Source organism: Hibiscus syriacus, unplaced genomic scaffold (genome assembly GCF_006381635.1).
Source record: "Hibiscus syriacus cultivar Baekdansim isolate YM2019G1 unplaced genomic scaffold, ASM638163v2 tig00116960_pilon, whole genome shotgun sequence".
In the NCBI taxonomy this organism is placed as follows: Eukaryota; Viridiplantae; Streptophyta; class Magnoliopsida; order Malvales; family Malvaceae; genus Hibiscus; species Hibiscus syriacus.
Window position 1 is genome coordinate 787,982 of NW_024063486.1, and position 20,368 is coordinate 808,349.

The following is a 20,368-nucleotide window of genomic DNA, read 5'->3' on the forward strand; positions in this document are numbered from 1 at the left end:
TTATATAGTATAAGATACTTTACATACATATATTAACTATAATATACGTACACTATTTATTAATGTAATATTATTTTGTATGAGTAATCTATGGAGACACGCCTTAATTGATAAAGAGTGTGTTTTCGAGGATTATTCATACAAAATGACAACCTTTTCATATCCTTGTTTTTTTTTTCTTCTTCTTTCTTTGTTGAACATATACAATATATATCATTTATTAAGAAAATAAAAAGCAATGATCTTTTGTAAAGGGAATATATATGAGAACGCATCTTGATTAACAAGAATTGTGTTTTTGAGGATTGTTCATACAAAAGAATATCCTTTTAAATATTTCTAAAAATGATCATAATTTAAATACATACTTGAATATGCAATTTTCATTATTTAGATGACATATAATTGTTTAGGTACTAATTTTGGACGCTGTGGGGGTGCTCATCCTTCCCCGCGCGTAATTGACTCTCGAATCCTTTTCAAAATGAGTTTCTGGTTGAACGTATGCTGTTTTTTTATCTTTTAAAATTATTTTCCTTAAAAACAATTGAAAAATAATTTTAGGTGTTTGATCTACCTAACCCAAAGGTTGATGGCGACTCGAATTTTTTTTTTCTAATCCTGATATTTCCCAAATTTAAGTTGGATCGCCTCCCCACCTAAATAAAAGCTTGAGGACCGTTCCGACAACTTTGTAAAAAATAAAATCGTTTCTAAATTGTTGAAAAATAGACTATTGCAAAACGAGACATTAGCACTGACTAAAAAATATTAAATAAAATAATTAAACGAATTAATAACTATGTCATGGTAATCCACTACCTTAGAAGCGAATTTGTCCCGATGTTTGCAATCTCTATAATGGACAAATGGCCCTCCAAAATTAGCATGACTCTCCATATTTCGTACACCCGAAATATGAAGTGGACTTAAGTGGTAATGTTCTTCTCTAAGAAAGAGAACTTGAAAGAAGTTAGAGAGCTTTTGAAAGTGAAAAACATTTGAGAGAGAATTCAATTTTTGGTGATACTCAAAAGTTAAAATGAACTCTTTATTTATAGACTTAAAGTAAGAATAAAATAGTAAAAGATTTGATAACAGTTATAAAATAATTAACTATCATAAGCACTATTTTAATGATCATAAATATTATTTTGTAATAGTTAAAATAATAAATATAAATCCTAATCAATAATATTTTACAGAAGGATCTTGTTTATAAAGAATTACACACAAGCTAAATTTGACCACAACAGGCGATTTCCACTCAAGGCAAAATTCTTTGTATTACCGATATTTACTTTATATGCCATAATTTAATCTTGATGTTTTTGGGATGTAACATGTTGCATTTCCTTACTTAATGATCATTGAAAAATACTAATAAAAATTTTCTAAGAGGAAATGAGCTATATGTGCATAAACATGTTGAACTTGTCTAAATTATATGAAAAAACCTTTTTAGGCTAAAATTTGGTTAATGGGTGGTTTGGTGTATTAAGCTATGCTAGCATGTGTTAAACTATGTTTAAATCGTGTACTTATAGTACAAAAATGTAAAGTACACAAATGGTCCCCGACTATAATTGTTGAGTCCCTCAACTATTAAAAGTTACAAAATAGTCACCCGACTATTCATTATGTTCCAAACTCATCCTTTTTCCTTAAAAAAGTTAATGGTCATCTGAGCTGAACGTTAACATGTTTATTGACATACAATAGTCTTTTAAGATTGTGAGAATAAATTTTATAATATCCAGCAGCAGGTTAATGTCCATCTCAGGATGTTGTTAATTTTTTAACGAAAAAAATATGAGTTTGTAACATAATAAATAGTCGAGTGACTATTTTGTAACTTTTAATAATAAAGAGACTCAACAAAATAACTTCATATAGTTGGGGGACTCAATAAAATAATATCCTATAGTTATGATACCATTTGTGTACTTTACCCTAAAAAAACATGTTTGTATTGATTCTTGATGATTTTGTATGCCGAGTCAAAATTAGTGTTCAGCAACTAGAATTTGATCTTATTAGTATTTGTTTTTTCATTTTGGACCCAGGGTAAGGATACCTATCGAATAAATAAGGTAAATTACATATTTGATCATTTATTTATTCTCGTATTTTTATTTTGATCACCTAATTATTTTTCTAAATCATACATAACGTTGTGTTTCATTTATGTTTTGGTTATCTGTTATTAAGTTTGACAGTTGACTTAATAGGAATGAAGATTTGATATGATACAATAATTTTATTCCTCAAAACTTATACTTTCTATCAAAATGATCTTAATTCAAAATAATTTAATTATTGCATGTACCAAACGATCTTAGTGGTCAAAGAATCTGTTATTATCTCTCGAGATTTTGAGTTCGAGCACTGTATATAAAGGAATAGAAACTCTTAGGTGGTGTTTGTTTTTACTGTATAAGGTCTGCAAAGCTCTTATGTTTGCGCCGCGCAGACCACACGCAGACATTGGGCTTCGCAGACCGTTTGTTTTTTAGAAGACAGAAACTCTTCTAACGTCTGCGCGTGGTCTGTGCGGCGCAGACGTGGTCTTATGCCTGCAGACGTCTTCTAACATCTTCAAAGAGGTTTTATATTTAATTTTATATTATATTTGATTTTAATTTTAATATTAATTTTTTTAAATAAATTAAATATTAATTTTTTAATATTATATTATAGATATTAATTTTAATATTAATTTTTTAAATAAATTAAATATTAAATTTTTAATATTATATTATAGATATTTAATTTTATATCATATAAACTATTTTATATATTAAAATATTTATTTTAATTATTTTGATTTAAGTTTAAATATAATATTTTTTTGGATTTGTTATTTTTAAATTATATTTAAACTTTTTATACAAAATGTAAGTATTTAAACCACATTTCTTAATAAAAAATGATTTCATTGTTTGATAATTAAGATTTTAAAATATAAAAAATTATAAATTATGTTTTTAAAATTTTAAAATATAATCACAATTAAATAAAAAATAGTCATAAAATAATTTGATAAATTAAAAATATTTTCTAAAAATATATATATTATAAAAATAATTATGAAAAAAAATTAAAAGTATTACATAATTGCATATTTAAAAACAATCATATAATTTAATGATCATTTATAAATTTTATTCTATAAAACTTATAAAACTAATAATACATGTGATTATGTGAGACTTATAATAGAATTAATAAGGTGTTGTTTGTTTTTCTAAAAAATTTATTATTGTAGTTGTATGAATTATTTAAATTTCAATATTTTAAAACTAAAATTATTTAAATAAAATTATTTAAATCTCAGTATTGTAAAACTCTTTTAAGTTTAAAAACTCAGTTTATTTATATTTCAATTTATTTTAGTAGTCTGCAGACGTTAAAAAACAAACAGTCTTCTTCTTGCAGACTGCAGACTTTTGGTCTACCTCTTCTGCTGCAGATGTGGTCCGCAGACTGTAGACCTTTTACCTCTGCAAAAACAAACACCACCTTAATCTAAATATCCTTCGATCGTAACAATATATGAACCCAACACATCACAACATTACAACAAAGAATTTGTCAGAACCGTCTTTCGAGTGGGCCCGAAATTGGGCTTCAACTTGAATGAAATGATTTTAGTCGCCACCGATCATTTTAAAACAAGATTTCAACTGATCTGACACCATCTTACCTGATCCATGTCTTACCAAAGATGTGTTGGATTCGAGAGTCGATTACAATCAAGGAAAGATTAGCACCATTGAATTGTCCTTTCGGTACTAATTAATTTCTAGTTGTCTTTAATTAAGAAAATTGTAATTTAAATTAAAATGTAAAGTATGATCCAAATTACTTACCTTTGACGGATTTAAATTGTACTCTTAAAAAATCAAGAAAAATGTTAGATGTAATGAAGTGTAGTATCGAATTAAAATAGAAAAACTAAATGAAAAAAAATACCATAATGAAGAAAAAGGGGTAAAATAGAAAACAAACCCCCCCCCCCTAAAAACTAGCTAAATAAATTAAAGAATAAAATAAAATAATAAAAGAGAAAAGGGAAAAATATTAAAATAAATAAAATAAAGATAAAAATAAAAATAAAATAAAATAATAAGATAAATAAAGATAAAATAAAACAAAATTAATAAAGCCACACTAAATAAAACAAAAATAAAAACAAAAGACAAAAAGTAATGGAATAAAAGAAAAGAAACAAAAAACAATATAAAAATTTATTATTAATAAAATAGAAAAAAATAAAAAATAAAAAAATAAAGAACAAAAGAAAAACAAAAGAAAAAAAAAAGTAAACAAAAACATATATAAAGATCAATGCTAAATTAAATAAATAAAAAATATGTATGTATATAATTATATTAGCGATAGAGGATCGAATTAAAATAAAAGTAAATTGGGGTGAAAATCGAATTTAGGGGGCAAATAAATATATGAAAAATGCGGGGACCAAAAAAATAATCCCCCTTTTAAACTTGAAAACACGCGGATCCCCAGCTCGGGTCGCCCAGCGGGTTGGGTATAGAACCCAAACCCTTAAACACTTTCTCATAATTTCCTTAGCCTCCAAACCGTTCAAAACAACCCTCCCTATTTTCTCTAAAACTTCAAAGTGTTATTCATGAAATGAAGAACACAACCGCGCAGCCTAGAAATTGGTGGGTCGTCGCCTCGCCGACCAACGTTCATCGACGACGACCAATGAAAAAAATTTGTTTTTTAAAGCTTTTCCCCGACCTTTCGAATATCAAATCGGTTTTTTCAAAAACACCTCGGGGGAGAGTAGATCTAGAAAAAAAAACTTTGAAAATCCTCTCCCTTTTTCATCAGTTTTTTTGTTCGTGGATATTTTCAAGCAAAACAAGCATATCCTAAACACATGCAAATCGACGAGAAATGCAAAAGGCCAATACCTTTTTTATTTTCTTTTCTTTCGAAAATACATGCTTTGGGTGCTACTGTTTTGATGCATATTTCCTCTACTTTTTTTTCGTAATTTTTCTGTGCGTATTTCATGTGTTTTGCTTGGTGTTTACATGCTTTATTTATAGTCTAAAAGAGTCATATTTTTAGATAATTTGATTTCGATTGAACTTGTTTATTCTTGCTTGTTGATGGTTTGTTGGTGATGCCATGAAAATCGGCTGTTGGAGACGTGAGGAGTGAGGAGTCTAGGGCGATGAAGACCTTTCAAGAACCCCTAGTTGATTGTCTGTTGATCCCTTGAATAGTGGTTGCATGACACCTGTGGAAAGAATAGGTTAGGGTTGAAAACCTCTAATTTACATTGGGTGAAATATTTAGGACCGGTTTGGGTCGTGATCAGTTCGGGTCTGGACTAGTGGATCTGGGTTTGCTTTGGTCTTTTGGGCTGCTGATTCAGGTCACTGTTGGGTCAACAGCTTTGTAAATGGGCTTCAGGCCTGAAACATGTAAATGAAATGAATAATATATATATATATATATATTATAAATATGTAATATATGATGTTATAAATATGTAATATATACGATAAATAATATCACATAAATCGGGACGAAATGAAGTGTCTACAACTGCCCCTCTTTGGTCATTATCGTGCAACAAAAATAGAGCAAAGATTAAAGGACACAAATTTCGTCCATATCGAATGTCCTCTGTCGTAGAGTTGAAATCTGATATCAAGACTGGTTTGACAATTTGGATTGAATCACGAAATGACTCCCTCATCCTGAGGCTGAGTTGTATCCTTCATCACGAAGTTGAAACCGAGCTCAAAGTTTTGGTAAGTAGCTCCTAGAACGTCTTCTAGGCCAAGACACTTCGTTGTGAAGCTGAAACTAGACTTGAAGATTTCGGTGTTGTTGCGTTACAGATGACTCATTCGTTACGAAGTTGGGTTAATCTTTTGGGTACGATATCCTTCATTGTGAAGTTGAAATCGTAGGAAAATCAGAAAGTGGCTTCTTGTTTCCATTCTTGACATCGGCTTTCTTCTCGACTTAAAGACCTTAGTGTGAAAATTTTGGCCGGAAGGTAGTTCCTTGCTGCTACCATGCGGCGTATACGTCCTCGAGCTGAATGGTATCGAACTCGACAGTGTTTGTTAACAGATAACTATTCTTGCCTTTGAGTTATGTTGTACTTGGCTGGAGAATAAATCCTTGTTGTTGCAGATGGATTTAAGTCAATCCGTTGAGCACGATATCATTCGTCGTGAAGTTGAAATCGTGGATGGCTCCTTTATTATGAAATTGAGCTTTGAGTTGGATATCATTCGTTGTGAAGTTGAAATCCAAGTATTGTTTTGCCAAATTGGATTTGAGTTGGATATCATTCGTTGTGAAGTTGAAATCCAATCTTGAGTATTGTTTGGCTTTGAGTTCGATATCCTTCGTTGTGAAGTTGAAATCCAATTTTGTATAATTTGTGTTGCTTTGAGTCCAATATCCTTCACTGTGAAGTTGAAATTAACTCTAGCATGAATCTTCAAAATTATACACATATGGGATGCTATGGCTGCAATGCTCTTATATGTGCCTAAAATGCATATGCGAAATATGTTATTTTGGGCTCTTGAGAGAAATCTCGATCACCGTCTGCCTGCCTTGGTGACTATTGATTCTGGAATCCTGAATTTCTGATTTTCGATCTTGAATCCTTTGAATGTTTAAATATGATGTGTAGATTTTATCTTTTATCCTTGATTTGGGAAATGCTTCTCAACCATCTCAAGTATATGCATGAGCCTTGATCGGTTTCCGGGTACCTGCACTTTTAAAAAATCTTTGTACAGTAATATGCCATTATCTTTTTCAGAAGTGAATAAATCATTAGGTTTAAATTCAACCCAAGATGTTTGAAAAGAATTGATTTAGAGAAATGGTCGTCTTTATTGACAAGGAAAAAAGAACAAACAATACATGACAAACATTATGGAAAATGAATACATAAATGAAGTGTGAATGGATGTCTTAGATCTCAATAATGCGAGCACTCCTGAAATGATATACTGTTGGTTGACTTTGAATGCAGACTTCGCCAAGGGATCTTCGAAGATGTGACACCGTTCAGGACAGTGCAACCTTTCTCCGACTCGTTAAGTCTGTAGAAGATTCGGATGTCGAGATGTTTTACTGTCTGGACTAGATACCTTTCTTGAATCAATATCCAAATCGCCCTTTCGGGTTTTCAATTTGAACCCATCCTTGGTTTCAATAAGCCCTTTGCGGGTTTTCATCTTGCACCCACCTTATTTTTTTCTTTTTCTTTTTTTTTAAATTTTCCTTTTTCTCTTTTTAATTTAGGCGCCTTTTCAAGTTTTCACCCTAAACGTTTTTTATTTTATCTTTTTTTTTCTTTTTCAAATTAGGACGCCCTCTCGGGTTTTCATCCTAAGCGAAGTATTTCTTGACTACATCCGAATTAACAGGATTTGGCAGTTCCGACTCGTTCATTTCAATCAGTACAAGTGCTCCTCCGGAGAAAACCTTTTTCACGACATAAGGTCCCTCCCAATTTGGCATCCATTTTCCTCTGAAGTCTTTTTGAATTGGCCAAATTCTTTTTACCACAAGATCTTCTTCACGGAATACTCTCGGGCGCACCTTCTTGTCATGTGCTCGAATTATTCGCTTCTGGTAGATTTAACCATTATGAATGGCTTTCAATCTCTTTTAATCTATTAGGTTTAGCTGATCATATCGAGATTGCACCCATTCTGCATCATCCAGTTTGACTTCTGATAAGACCCAGAGTGACACAATTTCTACCACAATGGGCATCACTGCTTCCATCCCATATGCTAATGAAAATGGGGTTGCCCCAATCAATGTTCGTATCGAGGTTCGGTAGGCAAACAAAGCAAAAGGCAACTTCTTGTGCTAATCCTTATGGGTCTCAGTTGTTTTCTCCACTATATTCTTGATGTTTTTGTTTGCTGTTTCTACTGCTTCGTTCATATTTGTTCTATAAGCAATAGAGTTGTGATTCTTTATGTTAAATTGTTCATAAGAAGCATATATCATTTTGTTGTTTAAGTTTGTAGCATTATCGTTAATGATCTTTTCGGGTAAGCCATACCGACATATGATTCCTTTCTTCAAAAACTTGCAAATATTGGACTGAGTGACACTAGCGTATGATGTAGCCTCTACCCATTTCGTGAAATAATCAATTGCAATGAGAATGAACCGGTGACCATTCGAAGCCTTCAAATGGATTTGATCGATGACATCCATGCCCCACATGGAGAAAGACCATGGTGATGTCATCACATGAAGTGGATGAGGTGGAACATTTATTTTATCTCCGTAAATTTGACATTTATGACATCTTCTAGCATAGTTGATGCAATCACTTTCCAATGTAGACCAAAAATATTTATATCTCATTATTTGTCTTGACATCATATGTCCGTTTACATGTGTTCCACACAATCTGTCATGTACTTCTTCCACTATCATCTTAGCCTCTTCTACATCTACACACCTTAACAGGACTTGATCATGACTTTTATTGTACAAGACCTTCTCGTCAAGGACATATCCAATTGACATCCTTCTAATGGTTCTTTTATCGGTTTTAGTGGCTTCTTCTGGATAACTTCGATTCTTGATGTATTACAGAATGTCATAGTACCAAGGCTTAGTGTCTTTTACTTCCTCGATTTGGTAATAATGAGCCGGGTATTCATACGACTGCATGTCAATTGGCATCATTTCTCCCCGCCAGCCTTGAATGCGGCTGCCAAGGTAGCTAAAGCATCAACCATTTGATTTTCTTCTTTGGGTACATAGTGGAAGGTAACTTCATCGAATTCTTCGAGTAGATCCATTTTTAGCTTTCGGTATTACACCAACTTTACATCCTTGGTTTCCCATTCTCCACGGAGCTGATAGATTACTAAGACTGAATCTCCGTATACCCGCAAGGTCTTTATATTTTGCTCCATTGTAGCTCGAATTCCCAAAACACAAGCCTCATATTATACCATGTTGTTGGAGCAATCAAAATTCAGTCTGCTAGTGAAGGGGTAATGATTCTCTTCTGGGGAGACCAATATTGCCCCGATGTCATGTCCTAATGTATTTGATACACCATCAAAATGCATTTTCCAGGAATTTTCTGTGGAAGTACTTGCTTCTTCTACGGATATGACCATCAAATCTTCATCTGGGAAGTCAAAGTCTAGTGGCTCGTAGTTTTCATCAGTTCTGCTTGCCAAGAAATCTGATATGGCACTACTTTTAATGGCTTTCTGGCTCACATATTCGATGTCAAATTTCTATAACAACATCTGCCATCGGCCTAACATACCAGAGAGAGAAGGCATGCCCATCATGTACTTTAGTGGATCTAACTTGGAAATCAACCAAGTGGTATGGTACATCATGTATTGTCTGAGCTTCGTGTAGCCCAGACTAAAGCACATCAAACCTTTTTGATGGGAGGATATCTGACCTCACAATCGATGAACTTGTTGCTCAAGTAGTAGATAGTTTTTTCCTTCCTTCCAGATTCATTATGTTGACCCATGACACACCCCATTGAATTCTTGAATTTGGATAAATAAAAGAACAGAGGTTTCCCAAGATATGGGACATCATGATAGGAGTGTGAGACAAATACTCTTTTATTTTCTCAAATACATTCTGACAATTCTCATCCCATGCTCCAGGGTTGTTCTTTCGGAGCAGGGGGCGAAAGATTGGATCATACTTATCGGTTAACTAAGATATGAAATGTGCTATACAGTTCAATCTGCCAAGAAACCTCGAACCTCCTTTTGTGTTTGAGGGGGAGGTAGATTCTAGATAGCCTTAAGTTTATCAAGATCAACCTCGATGTCTTTCCTTATAACCACAAAGCCTAACAGATTCCTAGAGGTTACTCCGAAGGTGCATTTGCTAGGGTTCAGTCTCAGCTAGAACTTTCTCAATCTCTAGAAGAGCTTTCTCAGATTCTCTACATGTTCATTCTCGGTTTGTGCTTTGATAATCATGTCGTTGACATAAACCTTGATTTCTTTGTGTATTATGTCATGAAACAGGGTCAACATAGCTCTCTGATATGTTTCCCCAACATTCTTCAATCCAAAGAGCATCACTTTATAGTAGAAAGTTCCTCACATTGTGACGAACGTGGTCTTTTTCATGTCTTCAGGATGCATCTTAATCTGGTTATATCCTGATAATCCATCCATGAATGAGAAGAAGGCGTTCCCGACAGTATTATCCACCAAAGTTTCTATGTGTGGCAGAGGGAAGTTGTCTTTAGGGCTTGCCTTGTTAAGGTCTCGATAATCAACACACATACACACTTTCCCGTCTTTTTCGGAACCGACACTATGTTGGCCACCCACTCCGGATACTTGGCCACTTGAAGGAAACCGGTATTGACTTGCTTTTTGATCTCTTCCTTGATATTTAGGACCATTTTTTGTCACATTCTCCTTAGCTTTTGTTACACGGGTTTGCATTCTAATTTGATAGGTAGTTATGGACTACCGTATCTGTGTCTAGCCCCGACATGTCTTGATATGACCATGCGAACACATCTTTGTATTCTTGAAGTAAGACTATCAAGTTTTGTCTTGCCTCCACTGAAATAGTTGTGTCGATTTTAACCTCCTTTCTCTCCTCTTCGGTGCTCAGATTCAAGATTTTGATCTTCTCCTCATATGGTAGTATTTTCTTCTCTTATATTTCTACCATTCTCAACAATTTGGTAGGTAAGTTTCACTCCTCTTCATTGTTGCATTCATCAAATTCCCCAAGGAAAATGGTTTATTCAAAGTCCACATTCGGATCAGGATCATCAGTGCCTACATTATCGTTATCTGGGGATATGAAGAAAAAAGAAAACGTGTATGCGTAAGAGGAAAATATCCCACACGGAACAACTGAAAATTAAATTCAAAGAGAGAATGAAATGGAGTACTGAAATGAAAAAGATAGAAAAATGAATTCAAAAGAAATGGAATAAGAAAGTTGTTTGTCATGGAAGAAATTGCATCTTTATTGAATTTAAAACAACACATTTATTCACCCTTACAATAGATCACCTATTGCCCCGGGTGTAGGCAACTAGAGATAGTTTTAATATTACACTGAAAGACATTTGTAAATCACAAGCAGTTCTTCCGCCGACCAGTTGCTAAGCACAGACCCAGGTGGCAATGGGCGGATTTCGGATCTATCTGCGTCTTCAACATTTTCTGTGATTTCGGTATTGATACTCATATCTTTCAAAGTCGCTTCCAAATCTGATGAGGTGGTCTCAAACATATAACCATATGACTTGAAAGTGTTGTAAAGAGGCGGGAATACCATAGGTTCCCATTGAAATTCATTTCTTGTTAACCTGGCTATTATTCTTTTCCGATTCTTCTGGATTTCTTTCCTCTTTTCTTGATGTCTGGGCTGAAAACCAAGCCCAAACTGATCGAGTGTTGATATAAGAAGGACTGAACTTATTCTTCCTTGCAGTAGCTTCCTAAACCCTCTTTCGGTCTTGGCACCTCTTCCCAAAGTCCGTCTAATCTCCATTCTGGTACACTTGGAAATCCAGGGTTTAGGAATCCTCCTTCCTTCTGCCATAAATGTGGTATTCACAAATTTTAAGGAGCAGAATAAACATTCTATCACATCATCGTCTACTTCGATGTATGAGCATCCGTGGTCACACTTGCCACGATATCATCTTCGGTATTAATAATCACCAGGGCCCCATTAATGACAAATTTGACTTTTTGACGCAGCGTGGATGGTACTGTACCAGCTTGATGAATCTAAGGCCTTCTCAAAAGACAGTTGTAGGAAGGCATGATGTTCATCACTAAGAACTCAATATTATAGGTGGTAGGTCCGATAGATAACGACACCTCAATCTTGCGAACTACCTATCTTTTGGTCCCATCAAATGCTCGGACCACGCTTTGGCAGGTTCTCATATGAGATGTATCCATTGGCAGCCTCTTCAATGTGACTAAAGGCATTACGTTAAGGGCTGACCCATTATCGATTAAAACACTCAGTAAAGTGTGCCCCTTACAGTGGGTGGTGATATGTTATGCCTTAGTTCGACCTCTCCCTCTAGATGAAATCTCATCATCTGAAAATGAGATAAGATTATCGGCTTGAATGTTGTTTACCAGTCGATCCATCTTGCTGACTGGTATGTTTTGTGGCACGAACGTCTGATTCAGGACCTTCAACAGTGCCTCCTGGTGTACCTCTGAGTTTAATAGTAGTGCCAACATTGAAGTACACGTCGGCAAGCTATGGATCTGTTCTACAACGTTGTATTCGCTGTGCTTTAAGAATTTGAGGAACTCTTTAGCTTCCTCCTCCTTTATGGGCTTATTGATAGCCAACAGATCCTCCTTGAAAGGTTCAAGTGGTCTCTACCCCACTTTTCGATCGTCTTCTCCTGACGTGCTCACCTGACATTCATACTTCCATGGCACTTATCGGCTGTCCTTGTAAGTAAAAGGTTGGGGTGCTGTGATCACCACATTTGCTTGTGTCGTTGCTGTTGTCTTTGCTTTACGGGTAATTATCAAGGGGGTACGACTGCCATATTTTCTTGTGGATGACTCTCAGGTAGCGCAAACATATGCTTCCAGAGAATCTTGAACTTCTTCATAAAATTCCAGTTTCTTTTTATCCATCATGAGTTAGACCAAAGTTTTGAATTCTGGGCAGTCTTGCACCTCGTGCCCCTATTCGTTGTGATAACAACAGTGATTACCGTATTCATTCCTTGACATATTCGAATATGGTGCAAGAAACCCTACCTTCACCATTTGACTCTATATCCAAGCCAAATGAGATTTTACCTCTGAAACACTAGTTTTGATTCTCCTACCCTTCTCGGTAGTGACTGTATTAATCCAGTCTCCTGATGATTAGGCAAGGGTTTTTTTACAACGTTCGGTGCTCCAGAGTTAAAGTGGATCCAATTATGTGCCCCTGCACACCACCATGGTATTCATAGTGACCGTTCTCGTTATACCATCTGGGGTAATGGGGCTTCATTGGCTCCATAGGGTAAGGTGACACCACATGAGTGTCAAAAAGCTATTGGTATAATTCCTTGTACGATATAGTAATAAGATCGAATTGCTCCCTTTCTATTTCCTTACTCAGTTCCCTATGATTTTGTTTAGAAGTACTTGACGGTACAGCTGCAGTTACTTTCGTGCTTGAGATCGTAACACATTTGTTGGCATTGTAGGTGTTGACATCGTTGATCTCTTTGTATTTGTTCTTCGTGAGAGGTTTCCTGCTTGATTCCCCTCCCTCAATTTTGCCTTGTTTTATAGCCATCTAATTCATCTCTTCGGCCATAACTAAGTCTGAAAAGCTTCCTGACATGATTGCGACCAAGTACCCGTAGTAAGGAGCCTTCAGGGTCTATACAAAAAGCTTTCTAGTTTCATTTTCATCCAAGGGTGGATGAACTTGCACAGCCAAATCCCTCCATCTCTGTGCGTACTACCGGAAACTCTCGTTATGTTTCTTCTTCAGGCTTTACAGCATAACTCGGTCTGGTTTCATATCATTAATGTGCTTGTACTACTCCAAGAAAGACTTAGCTAAGTCTTTCCATGTCCTGATATGAGATCGGTTCAGCTGAATATTCCACCGGATAGCTGAATCGAACAGGCTCTCTTGGAAACAGTGAATCATGAGTTGATCATTTCCCACATATCCTGTCATTTTCTGACAGAACATAGTGATGTGGAATGAGGGGCAACTATTTACATCAAATTTCTCGAACTTAGGGACTTTGAATTTTGGTGGAAGCACTAAATCCGGGACTAGGGTTAGTTCCAAAGCATCTACCCTATAGTAGTCATGGTCCCCTTTGACCACTTTCATTTGATCTTCCAGCATTTTAATTTTCTCTTCCATCTTCTTCGCCTTATCATCCTCATCAAAATATGGTATGCGGTAATCATCCAGTTTATTATCAGGGTTGGTTGCAGAAGTTTGTATCTTCACAGCAGATGCAGCTTTCCCTATAATAGCAGATTAGTCCCCGGGTAAGATTTCAGGTGATATAACCACCTGTGGGGTTGGTGGTATAGTTACCCCATCAGACGAACCACCCTCGAGTGCACTGGTTTGATGTAAGCCGGATGACTGGACCATAATCTGATCAATCAAGGATTCTTGGCTCTTTGTGATTGTGTCTAAAGTACTCTGACTGTTCTAGTTTATCTTTTCTTCCGACTCTCTTTATAACTTCAACATGTTCTTCTCGATTTGAGCGATTATGGCCTCCATTTGTCTTTTCTTTGTTCGAGTATTATGCGGATGATGCGTGTTTAGAGCTTTGTAGAGGTAAACTTGGTGTTTGTTCTTTCTTCTGATGAGACATGTTCTGTTAGTTAATATGAATGTAAAAACATGGAAAATATAAAAATAAACATGAAAAAATAAAATACACAGTATGAGATGCATGATGTATGAAATTTTACAAGCATCGATCCAGAAATGTGTCTGATATTATAAATAATCCCTATTTAAACAAAAATGTTTTATCTTTTAAGAGACAAAAATAATCTAAAGGTGCATCTGGACTAATTCCTCTAGACCCCGAACAACTTCTAATAGGTTGAAAAGTCTTCTTCCTTCATCTGTTACTGGTTGAATGCCTTGTCGAACCACTCCGGCTTCCCTTGCTAAGCCATGCAAATGACGAGCTACCTTCTATACTTGCTCCAGGAAAATCACGAATGACTACATCTCTAGCCTTCACCCTTTGTTGAGTTTGTTGCCAACGAAAACGCCACTGTAACCCTCCGTCAAAGGTTACTATCTAAAGCTCGCTTGTTTGTTTCTTGAATCCTTCCATAATGGTTTATAACTCAGCTATGGTTTTGCTATTCCGTTCCTGTTGTTTCTAAAGAGACTTCTCCAAACCAGCTACCTGGATTCTCAAACGCTTGTTCTGATACTGACTGTCTATCAAACAGCTCTGAGCAGTCTTCAGCTGTTCTTTCAGAGTTTCTCTTTCATCAGGCCCTTCAAACTTTATTTTCAGGCTGTTAGCTTCGCCTTTCCAGTACTCAGAAGTCCTTTTCAAATTGGAGTTATTCTGGACTTGCTCTTGGTACCCCTTTCTCAAGTCTTCAAACTCAAAACGGACTTTCTTATGTTCCTTCTCCGGCTTATCTGCCCGATCCTTCTGAGTATCGACATCTAACTTTCACTGGTAGCATTCAGCTTCGAGTTCCCTTACCATCTGTTTCAGTTCATTCTTCACAGCTTCAGATTCTTCCTTTGTTATTTTCAACTCGGAAGGGACATGCTTGAGATGTTCCTCCATGGTCCGAGTGTCTTCATGATATGGCACTGGGATGTTGTCATTTTTCCTTAGTCTTTGCCACTCTAACTAGTCCGGAGTAAGTATGTCTTTGGCAGCCACGACATCCATTCGGAACACCTTCTTCCATGACTCAACTACTTCATTGACTCTTTTCTTGTAGTTGTCACCGTGGTATATAAATTTCGATCCAGATAGTTCGTATGTTGCTAGGACAAATTGACGTGCCCCATACTGTCGAAGTGCCAAAAGAGAAGAATACCCATCTCCTCTCCATAGTCCAAGTAGGGTCATAGTGTCTGAATCCCCACATCGGAAGAGAATGTCACTGTGGGTCAACCAATGAGCTCTCCATGTAATATCCTGGTCCTGAAGATGGGTGAAAACTTTCATCCATTTTTCTTTGAAGGTGCCTTCATGCCATTTCAAAATGATGAATTATCCCAAAGGTGAATAACTGGTGCTGAATCGGTGATAGGCAATCTCGTTAGTTTTCCAGAAATGGTTGTGAATCCAGACTTGGAGAAGCTGAGCACATCCAATGAACCTTCCTTCGCCAGGTTTTCTGCAGTGGTTGAGAGAGCGAAAGGTCTCAGCTAAGATTGTCGGTGCTGGATTTATTCGCCTCGGGAGTTGTTCAAACAGTTCCACCACAGCTGCGTCGATGCACCTCAAAGTCTTTGAGAAGATAATCAAACCGTAATGGCCCAGTGCAAAAAAATCTATATCCTTCCATTCATCAGGGTGATTCTTCATCAATTGCTTGATGTCAGACCAAGGAACTCCTTCCTCGTTGCCTCTGCGTTGAGTCCGGTCAGTTACCAATTTCTCGTCTACTTCCGTAACTTTTGCCAACCCATTTTTGAAGGGTTGACTTTTGATGTGTTTGATATAGACTCGCTCTAATCTGATACTTTCACAGTGTAGCAGTGTAGTATACTCTTCGATTGTGGGCACCATGTCCTCCTGGTTAAAGGTGAAACAACTATGCCCCAGATTCCAGAATTGAATCAAGGTTCTGATTAAGGGCTCATCTATCTTGACATAGAGTAGGAGTTTGATATCACCATACCGCTAGCTGAACTTCTGCTTTCGGTTACCTTTCTAACTGTCCCAAATGCTCCATAACTCTTGGACATCATTCTGCTTTAGGCTAACAGAGGCGTAGCTAACTAGTTCTGACACATAATTTCCTTTAAGACTGTCTCCCTTCTCTTTCTGAGTCTTTTCGGACCATAGTCGTACCTCGACGTTTTTTACATCTTGTATTACAACCCCTTTGTCCATTAATTCATATTATTTGTGTGTAACAAACACCTTTTTATGGATCAATAGCCTCTTTTTATAATGCAAATGCTAAAAAAACAAACATGAAAACAAAAAGTTAGTAAGATAAAAAATATAAATGTTGAAGAAAAGAAAAAGAAAAATAACGAGGGCAAACTGCATGAGTAAGAAAATCATCCTAGGTTTTGAAGTTGGGTTTTGGGGTAGGCTCTAATTCTGTAGTCTCCCGATTTAAGTTCTAAAAAACGGTACCCGAGTTCTCCTTGCTGGTGCCCCCTTGGGCTTGCCAGACCCTTAGTCATAAGCCCATTACAAGTTTATATGGACTAAGTTAAACTCGAGAGGATACATTCCCTTATGCCCATACGGAGAATAAATTCACACGAAGACATAAGGTCTATGAATCCCGAAGATTACTTGCTAGGCTCATATGGAGAATAAATTCTCACGAGAGCGTCGATTTCTCCTCTACTTAAAATGGGTTTGGAGCTCGGGTATAGAGTCTTAGATGGAAAAAAGCTTAAAAGGCTGAAATCATTTAAAGAAACTATCAGCACAACTATTTATTTGAAAAAAATAATCAAAAGTAATAGGGATAGAAAAGTTACCTTAAAATTTAAACTTACCATTTTCATTAAAAAAATAACTGGAAATTAACCTTTAGCCTGACTCACTTACCTGTCCCCAGCAGAGTCACCAAGCTGTCGGAACCGTCTTTCGCGTAGGCCCGAAATTGGGCTTCGACTTGAATTAAATGATTTGAGTCGTCACCGATCATTTTAAAAACAAGATTTTGGCTGACCGGACATCATCTTACTTGATCCGTGTCTTTCCAAAGATATGTTGGATTCGAGAGTCGGTAACAATCAATGAATGATTAGCACCATTGAATTGCCCTTTCGGTACTAATTAATTTCCAATTGTCTTTAATTAAGAAAATTATAATTTAAATTAAAAGGTAAAATATGATCCAAATTACTTACCTCAAACGGATTTAAATCGTACCCTTAAAAAAATAAAAAAAATGTTAGATGTAATGAATTGTAGAATCGAATTAAAATAGAAAAATTAAATGAAAACAAATACCATAATGAAGAAAAAGGGGTAAAATAGAAAACATAAAAGCCCTAAAAACTAGCTAAATAAATTAAAGATTAAAAGAAAAGAAAAAAGAAAAAAATATATTAAAATAAATAAAATAAATATAACAATAAAAATAGAATAAAATAAAATAATAAGATAAAATAAAGATAAAATAAAACAAAATGAATAAATATAAACAAAATTAATAAAATCACAATAAATAAAACAAAAATAAAAAAAGACAAAAAGTAATGGAATAAAAGAAAAGAAACAAAAATAATAAAAAACAATATAAAAACGCATTATTAATAAAATAGAAAATAATAAATAATAAATAAATAACAAAAAAAAGAAACAAAAGAAAAAAGTAAACAAAAACATATATAAAGATTAATGCTAAATTAATTAAATAGAAAATATGTATGTATATAATTATATTAGTGATAGAGGATCGAATTGGAATAAAAGCAAATTAGGGGCCAAATTTAGAAGACAATTATCGTGAAAATCGAATTTAGGGGGCAAATAAATATATGAAAAATGCGGGGGATTAAAATAATAATTCCCCCTTTTAAACTTGAAAACACGCGAATCTCCAGCTCAGGTCGGGTCGACACGCGGGTCGCCCAGCGGGTTGGGTATATAACCCAAAACCTTAAACACTTTCTCATAATTTCTTTAGCCTCCAAACCGATCAAAACAACCCTCCCCATTTACCCTAAAAAAATTCAAAGTGTTCTTCATGAAATGAAGAATACAACTGCACAGCCTAGAAACCGGCGGGTCACCGCCTTGTCGACCGCCGTTCATCGGCGGCGACAAACCAAAAAAATTTGTTTTTTAAAATCTTTTCCCCTCCTTTCGAATATCAAATAAGTTTTTTCAAAAACATCTCGGGGGAGAATATATCTAGAAAAGAAACTTCGAAAATCCTCCCCCTTTTTCATCGGGGTTTTTTGTTCGTGGGCACTTTCAAGCAAAACAAGCATATCCTAAACACATGCAAACCGACAAGAAAGGTAAACAACCAATATCTTTTTTATTTTCTTTTCTTTCGAAAATACAAGCTTTGGGTACTACTGTTTTGATGCATATTTCCTCTATTTTTTTCGCGATTTTTCTGTGCGCATTTCGTGTGTTTTGCTCGGTGTTTACATGCTTTATTTATAGTCTAAAAGGGACTTATTTTTAGAGAATTTGATTTCGACTGAACTTGTTTATTATTGCTTGTTGGTGGTTTGTTGGTGATACCGTAAAAATCGATAGTTGGAGATGTGAGGAGTGGGGAGTCTGCGGCTATGAGGACTCTTTAAGAACCCCCAATTGACCGACCATTATCCTTGAATAGTGGATACATAGCGTCTATGGAAAGAAGGGGTTAGGGTTGGAAAACCCTAATTTGCAACATGTGAATGATTTGGGACAGGTTCGGGTCTGGATCGGTTCGGGTCGAGACCGGTTCTGGTCTGGATCGATTTGGGTCTGGACTAGTTTGGGGTTTGCTTTGGTCTTCTGGGCTACTGATTTGGGTCACTGTTGGGCCAACAACTTTGTAAATGGGCTTCGGGCCTAAAACATGTAAATGAAATGAATAATATATATATGTGTTGAATAATATATAAATATTATAAATGTGTAACATATGGTGATATAAATATGTAATATATGCGATACATAATATCACATAAATCGGGACGAAATGACGTGTCTATAGAACTGAAGACCAAAAATCTTAGCGCTCAACTCCCACCAATGGGTGAAGATGGGTGGCGACGACAAGGAATGAGGGAGACAGAGTTAACTTTTGATAATTGATATTATACATTTAATGATTAAAATATTATTCATTTTATTTATTTAGATAAAAGAAAGTTAAAATTAAAAGGTGACATGATGTATTTTGATTGATCACTATTGTTTTAGCGAAATTAACAATTTAAGATAAACGAGGTAATAACTTAAGTTTTATGGGGAAAAAACATCTAAAAAATACTTTAAGAGACAACTAGATACAATGACATACTTTAAGAAGCAATGGTGCATTTGAATCTTTTTCAAATAACGCGATTCATATCAGATTACTTAAACGACATCATTTTGCTCGCAGGTCTAGCCCATAGGTCAAGGGCTCGCGGCTCATTTTAGCCTTGGGAGATATAATTGGGCCAAAGAAATTAGAGTAAACAACATATTTAGTATATAAATTATCGTGTTTGTTTCGTTTTAATACATAAACTTTCATTTGTTTTAAAATTATACCCAACGTTTACTTTCTGTTTCATTTTAATACCTCACTATTAAAATTTTAACGGCACAACGACGTGATATTATTAATTTTCTTTCTAAAACTTTCACGTTATTTTTCTTTGTTTTTTAATAATCATATACAACTTTTAAGTGACTGTATTCGATCTAAAAAGTGATTACACATATCACCACCTTATTAGAATAAAATCACTGTAGAGAATGCGACAAATACATACAACAACATTCAAACCTTGGTCTTCGACTAATAAAGCCAAGCACTTGGCTACTAGACTAAGCAATTTAATTGATAAATTTTCACCGAAATATATATTTAACCTATAGTCATTCTTTTACCACAAAACACAAGATTTTGATCAAAATTGGAATTCAAACATAAGATCT